The sequence below is a fragment of the Trachypithecus francoisi genome, unplaced genomic scaffold, assembly GCF_009764315.1.
Source record: "Trachypithecus francoisi isolate TF-2019V2 unplaced genomic scaffold, Tfra_2.0 Lachesis_group4, whole genome shotgun sequence".
Lineage (NCBI taxonomy): Eukaryota > Metazoa > Chordata > Mammalia > Primates > Cercopithecidae > Trachypithecus > Trachypithecus francoisi.
The window spans coordinates 96,344,095-96,362,072 of NW_022681469.1; the positions used below are offsets into that span (position 1 = coordinate 96,344,095).

The 17,978-nt window shown below is 41.0% G+C and overlaps 1 protein-coding gene across 8 annotated transcripts in view; it reads left to right on the forward strand.

Annotated features, from left to right (window-relative positions):
* The first annotated feature begins 4,839 nt into the window (after positions 1-4,839).
* Positions 4,840-17,978, forward strand: part of MPP6 (membrane palmitoylated protein 6) — a 111,034-nt gene continuing 97,895 nt past the window's right edge. For 2 of the 8 annotated variants that reach the window (XM_033192543.1, XM_033192540.1), the window contains exons 1-2: positions 4,878-5,045; positions 5,592-5,739. The gene's annotated coding sequence lies outside the window, so the exon portion shown is untranslated. Of the gene's footprint in view, positions 5,046-5,591; positions 5,740-6,643; positions 6,665-17,978 lie in introns of those variants that run through there. The other 6 variants (XM_033192546.1, XM_033192547.1, XM_033192535.1 and 3 more) reach the window with 6 other exon arrangements.

Genomic DNA, 17,978 nt, shown 5'->3' on the forward strand with positions numbered 1-17,978 from the left:
ATAGGCAGTGAGGAGACAGGGATAAAATGACTGGCACCTGGCAGTCAGGTACAGATGAGATTAGGGCAAGGAGGCCCTGAGGCAGGGAGATGAGTTAGGAGACTCTGTAGGACTAAAGGAAATAAATAAGAGAATCCATTCCTATAATTTTGAGAAGGTGGGCTGCAAGGGATTTGAATATGTATTTGTTCAGGAGACAGTAAAAGGAGGTAAAGGAAAGGAAGTTGCCAGAAAAACCAGCAGGAGCGACCCACAAGTAGCTTATCTAGATGGAGATTTTCAACAGTGAGTTGAAAATATGCCTCAAGGGAGAATAGATACAGATGTGGAAGCATTGGTGCTAGAGTCGTAAGGATCCCTGGGATTCTCAAGATAAACAGTGCTATCTGCTCTTTTTACAGTTTCTCCTCAAACATTTATTGCATTCTAGGGGAATATTTTTCTTTAGGAAGTAGGAGGAGATAATGCAACAAGGTAAGGGTCAGAGATGGAACAGTCAGAGAGATCAAAAGAGCTCCCAGGTGGTATGGTATCAGGGAAGTTAAAGGAAAGGAGAGGTTTAGAGAGTGAGGGTATGACAGATTAACCGCCTCAAATACTGCAGAGAAGTTCAATGGCATGAACACTAAGCAAAGACTCTCCCCACTAATTCTGTCATATACTATTAAGACACCTGGCATAGCACTTAATATGTAATATTTTGCTTATTATTCTTCACCATTAGGTAGGGACTACTTGATATTGCTAATTTTTTTTATTTTCAATATGCTTCACTAGTAAATGAGTGAATGACTGAATGAACACATGAATGAAAATGTTAATTGTGATGGAAACAGTAGTTTCAGTGGAGAAGTGGGTGTGCAAACCCAATTCCAATGTCTAAAATAAACAAATAATGGTAAGAAAAGTCAAGGTGATATGCTGAGATGTATAGTTTTCTTTTTTAAGGAAAAACCAAACAACCCCAAAACTCAAGTTCTTACAATGCTTGGCTGTAACTGTGATGATTAAAAAAAAAAAAAAAAGAACTGCCATTGTATCAGGAAATGTTTTTTCAGACAGCTAGTTTAGAGGAGAAAGTTCTGCTAAGACATTTCTGTTTGAGATAGTTGACCCAGTGGGACTTTTGGAAAGATTTAGATGATTATAAGAAAAGCCTCTGACAGATATCTGTGAAAGTAAGATTAAAACAATAATGCCCACAATCAACTGAGGTCCAAGGGTTTGTAAACCAGTGCCACTTAGGATGCTCAGAGCTGGGAACGGTGATCTTCAGGCAGCCAGGTGAGACTAATCTGGAGAAGCTTTAGAAAGGAGATAAATTTAAGCTGTTTTGAAAGGGGACTATTCTAGTCAATTGGCAAAGAGTCTTAAAGCATGGGATTAGGAATTTTAATTTGATTACTCGAGGTAATTTGGAGCTACCCCAGTGTTTTGAGAAGACTTGGTATAAATGTTGTTTGGAAGATGATTCATTTCCATAGTTCTTAACCCTGTCTGCATATTAGAATTACCTGGAGAGCTCTGAAAACTCCTGGCGCCCAGGCTGTGCTCCAGAGTAATTAAGTCTGGGGTGGTACCAAAGCATCAGTGCTTTGTTTTGTTTCTTAAAGTTCTCTGGGTGATTTCAATAAAGAGCCAAAAATTAAGAAGCACTGCTCTCAGTATGGGATAAATAGCAAGGAAGCAAGAGAAAGGCTAGAATTAGAAAGGTTAGCCAGGAGGCTGGAAATTGGAATCTGACCTAGCTTTGTGAGCAGAGATAAAAGGGGTGAAGCTAAATAAAGTATTCCGAAGGAAAACTTGGTTGAACTTTGTGATGCATGCCAGTTGCATTTTTAAATAAAGCTATCCTCCAGGAGTGTCACTGCTTTTACTATAATAGATTAGTTGAAAAACAAGCACACAGGATTTGCTTTTGCTAAAATTTGGGGCTATTAGCAAAATTCTCAATTTCTGTAGGAGCAAAGCAGGTCAGCAGAGAAAAGAAAATGTAATCACATTAAAAGTACATGTTGTTTATATTTGAAGGGGGAAACAAAAGTGAGTGATGGATGCTCCTGAATTAAGAATCTAAATTCAGATTTTAAATTGAATTACCATTGGGAGATACCGGGCTGTGGTAAAATTACGATCCCTTTAGAGTAACCTTGAAGGAAATGAAAAGTCAGACTATTAATGAACTGAAGAGAAAGATCCACCATCATTCTCAATCATATTATTCCCCTTTCTTGGAATGAAGAATTTGTAATGGGTATGGGAAATGGATGGTGGTGTCTCAGTTTGATGACCTCTCAGAAAGCTGAGTTAGGAAGCAATGATGGGAGTTCCAATGTTTAATTGAGAACACTTTAAATTTATCCTGGCATGTCCCACCTTTAAAGTTTAGAGGAAGGGCAGAATGTTATAAACTGGGACTATTATTTGTAAAAGGAAATAGTGTTTCCTTATTTAACTGTGTATGAGTATTTGATGAAATAGAGACACTGAGAGAGGAACTTCACCAGCAAGAGCTTCCTGAGGGAAGCAATCGAAGATAGTTATTGGAGCAAAATCATTTTTCTGATTCTAAGAATGAAGCTGAGTCTTACAGCGGTGATAAGCCTCCATCTGATAGCTGCTGTCATTACTTAGAGCACAGACTTGGAACTGTAAATGTAAGATAATTGTTCCTGTATTCCTGCTCCCAAATGGTGGGTCTCTGGTAGATGCAGAATAAAGCAGTTGGCCAGGAATGGTACCAGCTTTAAGTCAGGTACGTCTGCATGTAATTTGAGGGTCAGAGCCTCCCCTAACCCTCCCTCCCTAAAACTTCCTCAGTTAACATCATTCTACTTGCAGGGAGCAGGGGTAGAGTAGGTTAGGACATTGTTTCCAGAAGATCCTTGAGGAAATACAAGTGCAGTATTAAGGATCAGTAACACATCTGGAAATGACATTCATACCCCAACTCCCACCCCAACCCCAGAGGAGCTTAGGGCAAGTAACTAAATAGCTGGGTCCAAGGGGATGTGTTAAGGTAAGGATCAGAAGGGAAGAGTTCACAAGCCTGGGTAGGGTACAGCAGGGAGGACCCATGGGTGTCCTGTGGGAAGCAAGTGGGCCTGGGGCAGCAAGAAGGACCTGAAAGGTCTTGCTGACACCTGAGAGGACAAACCCCATCCTTCCACTTTGTCGCTGCCTTGGGCTCCGAGCCCACTCCACTTCATTTCATCCAGCCACCCTGACTACAGGAGGCCCAAAGCTACTCTGTGCCCTGGGCACGTTTGAGTCTCCTTAAATGCTTCCAATTACCTTTGCCTGGGTTTGTGGTTCCAGGAAAGAAGGTTCTAAAGTAACGCTGTACAAGGCCCCCCTGCATGTTGGTTTGCAAAATTAATGATCCTAATGGAAAAGCAAATTAATCTTTGATGCTTGGTTGAGGATAAACACAAAAATCTCTGTTTTGGACACTGGACCTTCTTAATACATCTCATCAATAGTATTTTCTCTCTCCCTTCCATGCCTGCCACATTCATAAAGAGAGGAGACAATATAACTTATAACTCCATCTCTGAATCCAAAGGGCTACGATGCACGCATTTATTCTGCAAACATTTATCAATGGTCTGGTTTGTGCAAGTTGCCCAAAAGAAGCCAGGAAAGGCTGCACAGAGGAGGCCACCTGATGACATCCCTCACACGTAAAGTTTGACTTGCACTTTCTACATTCATGGTTTGAAAAGACTGCAGTAAGCATTTTGTAACATGTAAATTACATTCTTCAATTTTAGGAAGAGCACAATAGTTTTTCCAAAAGCCGCCTGTCACAGTTCTGAGGGTTTACAGAGCTCTTTTAAGGGGATCGGAAGTTCTCTGGCTGCCTTGCTGTGTTTTTCTAGCCAGAAGTCTCTGCTGCAGTACATTGCTCAGTTCCTTTCAACTGAAAAATTAAATCTGCACTCCTGTCAAAATGTGTCATCCGGACACTCATCACAGTTCACCAGGCTCTACGCAGAGTCCAGGCTGAAAGGATGGCATGCCCTCCCCAACCCCACCCTTTTGAGGTCTGGGAAGCCCAGGTGCTGGGGAGGAGCTGAACAACTGCGTCCAGGGAGTGTCTGGCAAAGCCGGCCCAGGGAGTTCCACGGGAGCCTCGGTGCTATGAAAAGAGCCAGTGTCCATCCATTTCCTCGGTTGTGAATCACACTGCCTGGTCGGGCCTTTGGGAGAAAATTAATGAAGGACACACAGTCAGCGCCGTAGAACCTGCCAAATACAAATCAGATCCAGGGGAGTCTGTGAAGGGGGAGGGGGAGATTTTTCCAGAGGCTTTTCTTCTCGTTCCATTTCTCTTTTGTGCCCCATGACCGGGTTCTTGAATGTAAAACTCTCAGAAAGGTCAGGGCGGAGCCTCTTTTATGCCCCGCAGAGTATCTTGCCCACCGGTAAACGCTGAGTGACAGCGGCGATTTCGGCCCAGGAGACCCGGCGGGGACTGGGTCCAACCAGCCCCCTTTCGCGGGCGCGGCAGCGGCCCCAGGGCGTGCGCAGGGCCGGGGCCCCTGAAGCTAGGCGGCTGGACGCAGAGCTCAGTCAGCCCAGACGTTCGGAGGCTGGGAGGGGGCTCCACCTGGGCGCCGCACCGCGGCGGGAGGGGCGGGGCCGGGCTTCCCGGAGGCGGTGGCGCCTCCTCGCGCACGAGCGCGCGCTCCCTGGCGTCCGGCGCACGCGCGAGGCCGGCTGGAAGCGCGCCCCAGCGGCGGCGACGGGAGGCGGAGGGGGGGAGGAGGAGGAGGAGGAGGGCGGCTGAGGGGAGGCTGGCCGCGCGCGCGGAGGCAGCGGCGGGGGCGACCGGAGCTGGGGCAGAGTGGGGAGCGAGGGAGCGGGAGGAGAGAGAGGGAGGCGGAGGGCAGTGAGAGACGCATTTCCAATTCCCAACTACGAGCCACGAGTTTGCAGATGGGGTTGCTCGGCGGCGCCTGTGGCTGAGGGAGAGCAGCCGCGGCGGGGAGCGACTGGGAGCGGCGGCAGCGGCGGCGCGGAGGCGGCTGAGGTGCGAGCCGGTGAGTTGTCGGGGCCCCCACGCCGCTCGGGTAACGGTCGCGCCGCGCGCTGGGCCGGCCGGGGGCGCCCTGTTGCTCGCCGCGGCGAGCCACGCGGGGGCCCTGGCCCGCCCCGCCCCTCGGCACCTGGGCTTCGGCGGGCGCGGGGAAGAGGGGCTGGGGAGGCGGAGGCGGCGGCGGCGGCGGCGCGAGCGGGGAAGCTGCTGGCCGCCCCCAACCCGGCCCGCGCGGAAGGGGTGCTCTGCCGGGCTCCTGGCTCTCTGGCTGCCGGCGAGCGTCCGGCCGGGCCCGAGCTCGGCAACGTGTCTGGCCCATGCTGCTGGCCGTCGTTCCCCACGCGCTCCCCGGCGCGGCCCCGGCTGGGGCTAGGGCCGCAGACGCGCGGGGCCCCATCGGGCGCGGAACTCGGGTGCCGACACCTCTGCGGCGGGAGTCGCGGTGGAGCCTGGATGGAGAGCTGGCCCGGGGGCGGCGTTGCTGTGACTGACACCTCCGGGGTCTGTCCCAGGAGGGGGCGATTCTCCCGGCTCCCGGTTCTCTCCCGAGCTCTGAGTTCCTGGGGGAGGAGGCTTTCTGCAACTACCGCCGCTACTTCCGAGGTACGAGACTCCAGTTGTTTGGCCAAAGTGGCTTTGGGCCGAGCACACGCTGCCCCGGGGGCGTTTGCTGCTGGGATCGTGCTCGCGGATCCTGGGTACGTTTGTCGGAAACCATATAGGTGCCGGGGCTTTTTTTATTTTGGCTGGGTGGAGGGTCAGCAGGGGAGTCGATTGAGGTATCCTATCGTGTGGTGACAGGATGTAGATTGGTTGGTAGATGTTTTTTGCAGAAGGAGTTTTTAATACTTTTTTGGGAGTTTATTCTCAATCCTACCAGTTTCTGGGATTGCAGCTCGAGATTACATTTGTTAAACTTCCATCAGTTGGGTGTGCATCTGTGTAGGGGGAGGGGGTGAAGCGAGGAAGAGAATTGAAGACTGACGGGGAAGCTCAGAAAATTCTCCGCATTACTTACAAACAGCCGGGTAAGGTCAGGCTAGCCACGTTTCTTTTCTTTCCTACGCCTTTGGAGAGTGTTGGAATTTTACTTTGTGCTTCAAGTATATTACAAGTGGTCTTGTAATGTTGCTGAGAACGTTTGGGGTGCGTTAAAATGCTCTTCAATTGGGGTATGATTTAGCAGCCATTTCTTCCCGTGAAATCTTGCAAATAATTTGTAAACTTATGTTGGTCGGATATACCAGGCGAAGTAACATTGTTAGTAATGCGGTATATAGTTTCCGTATATAGGTATAGCAACGAATCTCAAGTAATATTGCTTATTGTAGTCTTCTACTGTGCAATGATGATAGGGTAGTCGGCCTGGTTATAGTTATGTCTTCAGAGGCCTTATTAACAGTAAACAAAGAACTTTTGTGGGTTGTGTCATTTTGAGGTCATCTGTACCTTAAATCTGTCATATATTTAAGTAGGTGTTTGCATGCGTGTTCGCACGATGTGTTACTCTTTAAGGTCCATGTTTCTTTTATTCTAGACTACGGTTACATAATACACAAATGGTAACACTTTTAATTGCTCAATTTCGTCCTATGGAGACTGCACACCATCTTTATGAAAGAGGTGTGTATGTGTCCTTACTGATGCCACTGAATTCTTTTCCATCTGAAATGTCAAAATGAATTATTTTACATTCTAGGTTAAATCAACACTGGAAAAATTAAGGTGCTTAAGCAAGTCTAGTAGCTCTATATAAGACAGAATCTTTTTTTTTCCTTTAGGCCAACTGCTGAATTTTTTTAAATGAATCATATTTTTAAACATTTGAGGGAGCAGTTTGCTTCTGAGTCTCATTTTAGGCTGAAATTGTTCCAGAACACTACATAGCCTGCCTCTTTCTCTCCCGACTCCCCCTCTTTTTAGCTTGAGATAACCGAGAAGACATAATTGTGACTCTGTGTTATCTTTTTTAAAAGTTGTTTTAAAATTGAAGTTGCTTGTTTGAATATTTACTATCCCTTTACATGCTTTACTACTTAATAATGGATTAGCAGAAGACAACAGATGTTTTAATTAAATGCCTTTCATATTTTTGACATCTGAACTTTGTTAAAATTGAGTAGCATCATATTATTGCTGAGAGAGTTACAAATAATACAGGGTTAGTGCTAGTCAAAGGCTAATTGTAAAAAAACAGCAAGAAAATAAAATTAGAAGAGGTAAGAGGACCCATTTATACTTTTGACATCACTTACTCTAATATAAATTACCTATTGCTAGGTGGTTTTTGAAAAAGAGTATCTTGTAAAATTCACATTAGGTATATAATAGTTAATAGTTTTTCTTTCCAGAGTGATTCATTTGATGAGTGTTTAGATTTTTTTTTTTTTAATCAGAACTCTACTGCAGGTAAGTATAGTTAACCATGTAAGTGATGTGCTGTTTATTTCAGGAAGAATGAACACTTACCCGTTTGGTAAATATTGAGCTATTTGGGAATATGTCAATTATTCCTTAAAACTTATGCAGAGAAAAATTATGCTACTTTTGTTTTAACTGTAGGTTCTTTCTTTAGAAAAGTAGTCTTCACATTTATAAATATAAGAGCAGATAAGCACAAGAGATCTGTTCCCTGATATGGTGCTAGTATTGAATTAAAGATTTTATTTTTTTGTTGTAGGAACCAGTTTTGCTTAGTCTTCCTGTTCAGTCTCACAGAAGCTGCAATGATTTTCCTCCTTTTCTGTTACTTGTATCTGACCACTGGGGGGAGACTTTACAATTGGGCTTGACCGTATTTCTCCTTTACATACATTGGCTGCTAATCATCCTGGGCACTTTGCCAAACTGCTCCTAAGTGTGCTGAGGAGGGTGCACTCAGAAGCAAGTCTCAAGGTGTTTAATGACTTTTCTTTCTTTAACTCACACCATACTTACAAAGTATCATTCTTTATATACTGTATTATTAACAGTCTACTGTTAAGTGGTCTAAGTATGCCTCTAACATAATGAAAGATAAGATTCCTGAATACATTATAGCTTTCAAAGATCCGACTTTACTTGCATTAATCTTAGAGGCAGTGTAGGTTTAATTACTTGCTTAGTGTACACAGATATTAGTTGTCTGGAAGGATCTGGAAAGATCATCACTCTTCTGTGAAGTATATCTATATCCAAACCTCTTTAAACAAATTGGTCTCCTCTTATAAAAAGCTTTTGGAGGAGAAGGTATTGAAGCTAAATTTTAGTGTTCATTTCACCACAGTGGGGAGGTTCTTCCTTCATCATAGTCATAGAGATAAGATTAAAGCCCACAACTTTGTTGACCATTAAGCTGTGACCATTATTACCAGGTGTGATAAGTCAAAAGCCTGGTTTCTACTTTTTCTTTTCTGACAGTATTTAACCTTGTTAATGTCCAATTCAATAATAATGAATTCAGTAAACAGAGGCTGCTACATTTACGGTAGTTTAGAAAGAACTTAAGTTTTATGATCTTCCTTAATTATGATAGACTAATTCAAAGACCTTTCTATAATCTTTATCATAGTAAATATATTCACAGAGTAATGAACAGAACAAAATTAGTTTCTATTGTTCTTTAATCCTAGGTTATTTTCCTTCTTTCCTTTAAGATGACTTTACTCTCCGCCGGGCCAGGTGGCTCAAGCCTGTAATCCCAGCACTTTGGGAGGCCGAGACGGGCGGATCACGAGGTCAGGAGATCAAGACCATCCTGGCTGACACGGTGAAACCCCGTCTCTACTAAAAAAATACAAAAATCTAGCCGGGCGAGGTGGCGGGCACCTGTAGTCCCAGCTACTTGGAGGCTGAGGCAGGAGAATGGCCTAAACCCGGGAGGCGGAGCTTGCAGTGAGCTGAGATCCGGCCACTGCACTCCAGCCTGGGCGACAGAGTGAGATTCCGTCTCAAAAAAAAAAAGATGACTTTACTCTTATCCAAAAAGTCTTTTTTCCCTCTTTACTTTTTTTTTTTTTTTTTTTTTTAAATGTAGTGTACTAGAAGAGATACTTTCTGCTTAGGAATATTTTCATTTCTGGCTAACTTTAGGATTGTGTTAAGTACTTGGGAATGTAAGTTTCTAAAAGCCTGTCAGAGTTATCTCTGATTCAAGGCAGAATGAGAATTAAAGACAATATAATGAGTATTTCATAAAGCTCAAGTTATTTTCAAATCCTTTCTACTGCTTGCTAGTTTTGTACATGATTTAATCCCTCCTTCACCAGTTTACATCTTTTCCTCTTAAATCCATCATTTCTTTACCTTCTTCCTCCACTTTTTGCTATATTTCATCTTCATTGCCCTTCATTTTGTTCCTCATCAGTGCTGTGACTTGCTCCTAACTTAGGGCTTTTACACTCTGTTCACTCTTTTGGGAACTCTTTTCCTAAATCATTACATGAGTGACTACTTTTCATCATTTCGTGTTGTAGTTCAAATATCACCTTTTCAGACAAGCGTTGCTACCTAACCATCCTTCCAGAATGACACTAGCCTCATCCCCCTCTATCCCTTTACCTTTTTTACTTAAAAATTTCTGCAAACTATTTATCACTATCTGAAATTATATTTTTGTATTATTTTATAATCTCCGTACTCACTAGAATATAAGCCCCATGATATCAATGATCTTGTTTCTCTTTGTTTTTCTTTTTGAGATAGAATCTCACTCTGTCACCCAGGCTGGAGTGCAGTGGTGTGATCATGGCTTACTGCAGCCTGGAACTCCTAGTCTCAAGTGATCCTCCCACCTCAGCCTCCTGGTAGCTAGGACTACAGGCAACAACCACCATGCCCAGCTAATTGAAAAAAAAAAAAAAAAAATTGTAGAGAGAGAGTCTTGCTGTGTGTGTTGCCCAGGCTGCTCTCAAACTCCTGACCTCAAGGGATTCTCTCTCCTCAGTGCCTCAAATACTGGGATCATAAGCTTGAACCACCATACCCTGCTGATCTTGTCTCTTTTGATTAACACTATGTTTCAAGGACTTAGACCTGTTCCTGGCACATAGCTGTCATTAAATAAATCATCCTTTAAAAAAATCTGAGGTCATGTTCTGCCTGAGGTTTAGGTGTTAAAATGCTCCTTTATAAAATGATAGTACTATAGTAAACAGGCCTCTTTTGGCCATAAGTAATAGAAATCCATTCTAGTTATTATAAAAGGGATTTATCGTTAAGATGCAGCCAATGTCCGATGGAATGCAAGGACTGGGACTCCAGTGCCTGCAGGGCACATTATATCTTTTCTCTGTTCTTCTCTGTACGTTTGCTTCATTCCTTCTCTTGCTGCAGAGGACCACTTCTAGTCCTCTTAGTGGAAAATATGGCCACCAGCAGCTTCTGAGTTTTCATAGTACCAGCCCAGGAAACTGGAGAAAGGTTCATCTAGTTCTTCCCTGTTCAATAAACTATATCTCATTATTAGAACTTGGTTGTACTTGCTGTAACCACATGTAATGGGATTAAACAGACAATCCAAGTAGGTGCCCCTGTGATAATTAATGTTCATACTTGTTCGTCTGCTGCAAAACATTCATCTCTCCTCTTCTTAAACTTGATCTTGAAATCTGAAGTGTCTGAAAAGCACTCACCTGGAAATATAGAAAAGAAATGTGATATCTTTCATGGGGGTGATTTGCGGTTTGATTGAGGAAGATAAAATATATACAAAAAGGAAATAAAATAAAAATAGCATGATGATTGATAATGGAGGCACTGGTAGAAATATTTGCAATTTGTATAATAAACAAGAGTCTAACTTCTTTAATATTTAAAGTGCCTACTAACCAATTAGGAAAAGACCAACCATCAAGAGGGCAGAGATCATGAGTTGAGTAATTCTCGGAAAAGGAAATGCAAGTGTTTTGTAAGCATCTGAAAAGGTATTCAACCTCACACATAGTACAAATATTATAAATAAAAACTATGAGATACTGTTTCACCTACTGACAGATGGAAAATGATAATACTTTTGAAGAGGGTAGAGGTTAACAGGGGCTTTCACGTTGGTGGTGGAAGCACAAATCTGATGTGGTTGAAATTTCTGAAGAGCATTAAGGTAAATAGAAAAGGCTGGAAATATGCATTAATTGATATAGATGTTTGTGAGAAGGTAAAAAGTTAATACACAACTTATTTGAACACTAACTTGCATTGCTTTGTTTTTGGCTAAAGTCATAAACAAACTGAAACAGCAGGCCTCCTCCCCCAAAAAGAGAGATCTTTGGGTGGTATTTAGTTACCCCTTTCCATCTTCTCCATTCCCCTTTCTTCTATCCCAGTACTGGTAAAGTTGTTTATAAATCTCTTGAGATTTTCAGATACTTTGTATCCTTCACACAGCCCAGCACTTTGTTCACTACTTAGTAGCACTAAGTAAAGATTTAATTGAAGGAGCTTAGCTTACTACATTTTTATAGACCCAGTTCATAATTTTTATGCTTTTGAAAGAAATCTTTTATAAAAAGTGATTTTGAATTTCATTTGATAAATATACTTAGAATATTTATTAGAATAGGCAATAGAGCAATTTTTTATAAATCTTGGTTTATTGTATAGCATATTAATAGAACTTTATTTTTTCATAGTTCCTTTGTTCTGTAGGATATTATTAGATATTAGTTGGGTAGGATTAATGTTTTTAAAAGGTAGAATAGGGCAGCTGGACATATGTGGGACTTTTAAAGAAAAGTTTATGAGAAAGTGTGGGGAAAGTGATTCTCTGAGCAGACTGGGGGTCATATGCTTAGGAAAGGAAAAGTGAAGGGTGAGGGATTCGTTTACAGAAATTCTGTGGTGGAACTCAGAGGGATACATCTTGGGAGAAGTTTTAACTTAGGAAAATACTAAGCTGATTTACTTAAATGCATGCTTCAAGGATAAATATATACTTTCTATTTTGTTCTGTAGGTCATTTTTACCATGAAGTGACTCTGGCAGGGATTCTTTACCTAAATGGGCATCAAAATCCTTTGGAGCTATCCTACACTAAAGGATTCTAATTTAGTAGGTCTGGTATGGGGCAGGAGCATGTTTATATTGTTAAAATCCCCAAGAGCCAGTATTTTAGTGTAAAATAGTACTTCCTGTGGAATATTCCGTTTTAATAATGAAATCATTCAACAAAGCTTTTGAGGTTGTATATCATTTAGGTAACTCTAATGCTGGAACTTGGTCTCACCAGGTCAATACATTTGCAAATATCTCGTTGATACCCATTGCTTTACTCTCTTGTGTACTCTTCCCTCCTCTGCCTTCTTGTTTCTTTTCTACTAATGAATATTCAGACATGGTTCTCCAAGGAAGCCACCATTAGATGGCCTCATCCATAATTTATCTTTTCAGTACAGAACAAAGTATAACACAGCGCATATACAATGGGCAAATACACTCATCACATGAGAAGATGATTTGTGTGTTTTCATTCATACCCAGTTTTACTATTTGAGCTTCCTTGTTTTTATCTTCTTGCTATCAAGAGGTTGGCATTTAGTTATAGTTAACGCTGATGTAAGCATTTGGTAATATTATTGATACCACCATGTTTCAAGGTCTGTGTTAAGTGCTCTCCACACATTATCTCATTTGCTTGTTGCAGATTTAAAAATTATATTTTTAAGTCACTAAAATCTTTTTATGATTGTATTAGTTTTTTGTGACTTGTGACAAATTGCCACACACTTAGTGACATAAATAAATTTATTTTCTTACAATTCTGAAGGCCAGACATCTGAAATCAGTATAATTGGGCCAAAATGAAGGTGTCAACAGGGACAATTTTCCTCCAAAGAATCTAAGGGAGAACTTACTTGTCACCTTTTCCAGTTTCTGGTGGCTTCTGGCATTCCTTGGCTTGTGGCTACACACTGCAGTCTTCAAGGCCAGCATTTCAAATCTCTCTCAACTCTGTGTTTTTCATTTCCCCACGTGTGTGTATGTGTGTCAGAGAGAGAAATCTCCCTCTGCGAAGGACACTTGTGAGGGCATTTAGTGCACTCTGGAATAACCTCCCATCACAAGATCTTTAATCACACCTGTGAAACTTTCCAACTATGGTGACATTCACAGGTGTCAGGAATTAAGACATAGATAGCATGTGGAGGGGGAGACTATTATTCAGCCTACCATAATGGTAATTTAAATGGTTCAGAAAAGGGAGGAGGAGCTGATAAGTCTTTTGTCCCATCTTCATCACTTTCTAAGTCAGTATTTCTCAACAGGGATGATTTTGCTGAACCCTCTTCAGGAATATTTGGCTGTCACAACTGAGAAGGTGTTGCTACTACTATGTATAAGGTATAGGTCAGGGATGCTGCAAACAGTGCACAGGGCAGCCCGTCTCAACAAGGAATCATCCAGCCCAAAATGTCAGAAGTGATGAAGCTGAGAAACGTTATTCTAAAGGCAGCTATTGCCAATAGCTTTTTTGGGGTATCCAGAAGAAATTTTGATGCCTCTATTATGAGTAAAAGCCTTTAATCTGATATGATCAGAACTGGTGGTAGTTTTGGCTGATTGAAAGTGATTTAAGTGAAGAGTCATAAAAAACGATTCACACATATCTTAAATAATATATTACTTAAAAATCTACATTCATGTGTCAGTCTTGTCTTTGAGTATGTGTCTTTTGCCAGGAGCTCTGGGTCATCATTCTTATATAAGCCAATGCATTATCACTGGTTACTAGCTTTCGAGTGAGAACTTAAAAGTTTGTGAAGCAGTCTGTATATAAGATCTAGATTTCTAATGTTTTATGACTCCTCAATTGTTTATACTTGTTTTACCCTTAATTTTACAGCAGTTTATCATTTTGTTTTGTTGTTTTGTCACTTGCTTTTTTTGGGGGGGGAGGTTCTTTCCAAAGCATCAGCTGATTTTCATATAAACAATATAACTCCCATCATCTTGTATCAGATACAACATGTGATGCATATAAAGAAAATGAAATCCTATTTTGTAACAATTGCTTACTAAGGAATTGGAAGTACTAATTCTAGTCGCAGTTCATTTGAACAGCATCCAATCTGGTGATATAGTGAGGGCTAATGTCAGTTGTTTACAAATTCTTGAATGTTTCAGAACGTTCTGTTCTAGTTCTGTAGTGGCAGAGTTTATAAATAATCTATAGAATATTACTATAAATACTTTATTGGTATTACCAGCTTAGTGCTTGAGTTACTTTTCTAAAAGAAACATTGATTTTTTTCATTAACTATAATAAATATTATTTGAAGTTTGAATGTGGCTATCTTCGAGTGGATTTGTCTTTTTATTTACTAGAATATGTATGTCTATATGCACATAATAAATTGTTATATGGAAAATCTAACTTTAGTTACATAAATAAAAAATTATTTGCCTTTAATTCCTCTTTTAATATCCTTCTAGCTCCGAGCTAGAAGGTATAAGAAACTCAGATAATTGGGTTTCTTATAGAGAGCTTTGATATAAGAAACTCAGATAATTGAGTAAAGAAGTTTATTAAAGTTGCTTATTTTTGAAATGATAATCATGCTTTTTTTTTTTTTTTTTTTTTGAGACGGAGTCTTGCTCTGTTGCCCAGGCTGCTGGAGTGCAGTGGCGCGATCTCAGCTCCCTGCAACCTCCGCCTCCCGGGTTCAAATGATTTTCCTGCCTCAGCCTCCTGAGTAGCTGGGATTACAGATGTGTGCCACCACGCCTAGCTAATTTTTGTATTTTTAGTAGAGACGGGGTTTCACCGTGTTGGCCAGGATGGTCCTGAACTCCTGACCTCGTGATCTGCCTGCCTTGGCCTCCCAAAGTGCTGGGATTACAAGCGTGAGCCACGATGCCCGGAAATCATGCATATTTTTATACAAATCCATTTAAATGTTTTTTATTTTTTAACTAGTAATCTTTTGGAATGGAGCATCATAAAAAAACTGTAAGCCCCATTTTTAAAGGGTTGGAATATCTTGTGAGACAAAGTAGTCTCGGTTTGCCATCACCAACCCTTAGCATTAAGCTCTTGAAAACCAGTAGGTGGAGAAATTTTCCATGAAGGAATTTAATAATCTTTATAAAGTTTTACTATTCACCCAAATGTTAGATTATCATTTTATGCTACTCAATTTGGAAATACCAGATACTATACAATTAGTTTCCATTCACCATTACTTTCTTGAAAGAAACTTTTCAGGACTTCCAATAAGGCCCCCCGCCCCCAAATAAAGTGCTTATAAATCCTAGGAGGCATTTTTGAGGGCATTTTATTCAGATCCTTTCTTATGTTCACTTAAAAGTTATTGATTCCAACTTCTGTCCTAGAGATAGCATAACTTGGATGTTTGAGATTTAAAAAAAAAATAAGCTTTTAGTAACCTTTATTTAACTCGCTCAGCTTGCTATAGCCAAGTCGGTATTTATAGTTTGTTTCCACCCTTGATAATTTCATGCCAGTACTCATCAGAATGTAACCATGGAACACTGACTTGGCTCTGTCTGTCCTTATGAATATCTCCATCCCCTCCTTCCCAACACACTGCAATTCTAGGCTGCAAATTTATTTTATCTCTGCCTCTGTTACCTCTTCTAAGAGTGTGCACTGCTAATATCTTCTACTCCTACTCTGCCATCAATCTAGTTCCCTTCCCTTTTATCATCCAAACCTGGAGTTCCTTCTTTCGCAAATTATCTCCAAAAAGAGCAACTTAGAATTTGTTACTCTCCAGTAGAAATTTTCACTAAAAGCGAATCTGTTTATATATGTATATACTGGTATTACACAAATAAAAAGATTATATAGTTTATTTGAGGGAAGAAGCAGTTTCTTTGTATTCCCCCAGTCAGGCATCATCCATAAACATAGGCTTTGCTATTTTTGTTCTTTTTAATTGAAGATGTTAGGCGAAAACACAGTTTAGCCATATAAGTAGTGTTTTATCATGTGTGGCAGACTGTAAGTTCTGAAAGAATTCAGAAGAAGAAATGTTCACCTTTGGGGAGAGACTTGCTACTTGATTGAGTTAATTTTGAGATGACTTCAGGGACTCATTTTAGCTCTAAAATTTTATTCTACAAAAGCAAGAGATAGGTCATAAACTGGGTAAGTGTGGAATAACCAAGGAAAAAAAGTAGTCCTTAGATGGGATGAGTAACAAAAGTGAAGACATTTAGGTGAGAATTAGATATGTGGTTGTGCATATAGGAAGTAAAATAATCGTTGTGGTTAGAACAGAGAGTTTATATTAAGGAATAAGAGTGCATTAGGTTGAACAGACGGAAAGCTAGATATTAAGAGAAAGTTAAACATCCCCAGAAAATCATGTTTTTCTAATGCAATCTGGTCATTAAAATGATTTTGTAACATGTTTGGTGTGATAGTCTTACATCGAGTGGATTACAGTGAAGAAGAGAATGGTAGGAAGAGGCTTGTGGTGGTAATTTAAAGGTGAATTAAGGAGAGCCTGAAAGACATTGGTGGCAGAGGGAAGGGAGAGTAAAAGATAAATATAAGGACGTTGCAAATTCACCATGACAAGCCAAATGACATAGGGTATCTTGAGGTTTTCAAGGAATTCCTAGGTGAAGGCAGTCTCTGGATTTTCAGGGTTTGGAAATTCCCCGCACCCACCCCCCAAGATTCTAGTGTTTTCCCCAGAATAAACCGTGGTCTTGTTTTACAGGTTTTTGTTTTTGTTTTGGGTTTTTTTTTTTTTTGGTTATTTTATTTTTAAATAAATTGTTATGGCCCCTAGATTTGAGCAGGTTGTTCTCATGTTTGACTCATTTATTACTAAAGGATGGAAAAGTTCTTTAGAAACTACCTACCTGGGTATTAATTAGTTGGTCAAATATCTTTTATCCCCACATTATATACTGTTAAAAACAATGGAAGGACGTTAACTGGAATGACGATGGATGAGTGTGGGTACTGTCATATGGGGAGGGAAAGAGCAGAGGAACTTTTAAATTATTAAATTATTATTATTAAATTAGAAGAACTGAGAAGGATACTGATAGGAATATATAATTTTTTATTTTATTTTATTTTTTTATTTTATATTTTTTATTTTATTTTATTTTTGAGACGGAGTCTCGCTCTGTCGCCCAGGCTGGGGTGCAGTGGCGCATTCTCAGCTCACTGCAAGCTCCGCCTCCTGGGTTCACCCCATTCTTCTGCCTCAGCCTCCCAAGTAGCTGGGACTATAGGCGCCCACCACCATGCCCGGCTAATTTTCTGTATTTTTAGTTAGAGACAGGGTTTCACTGTATTAGCCAGGATGGTCTTGATCTCCTCACCTCGTGATCTGTCCCCCAAAGTGCTGGGATTACAGGCGTGAGCCACTGCGCCCAGGTATTTTTCACTTTTTTAAGATAGCGTCTCCCTCTGTCACCCAGTTGAGTGCAGTGGCCTGATTGTAGCTCACTGAATTTCTGGGCCCTAATGATCCCTCCCAAGTAACTGGGACTACAGGTCCACACCACTATGTGCAGCTATTTTTTTTTTTTTTTTTAATTTTTGTAGGGTCCAGGTCTCACTGTGTTGTTGCCTATCCTGGTCTCAGAACTACTGGTCTCAAGCCATCCTCCCTTCTTGGCCTTGCATAGTACTGGGATTACAGGCATGAGCCCACCATGCTAAGTTTTGTGGGGAAGTGTGGAAAGTATGTGGCTTGATTCTTACCAGAAAGTTTCACTTTACTTTTGGTCTGAGCCTTCCTCTTTGACATCTTCTTTTCAATTTCGTAAAAGAACACTATAGCAAATACATCTTAGAATCATGACCATACTGTCTCTAGAAAGCCAGAATATTATGAAGCATTTAGTAGGTGAGCAAGAAAAGTGGAGTGATCCTGATGCCAGAAATAGCACAGAGCTAATACAGTTAGATCTATTTGTTATTTAGAATATACCAGTGATTCTCTAAGGGGGCAGTTTTGCCCCAAAGGGACAT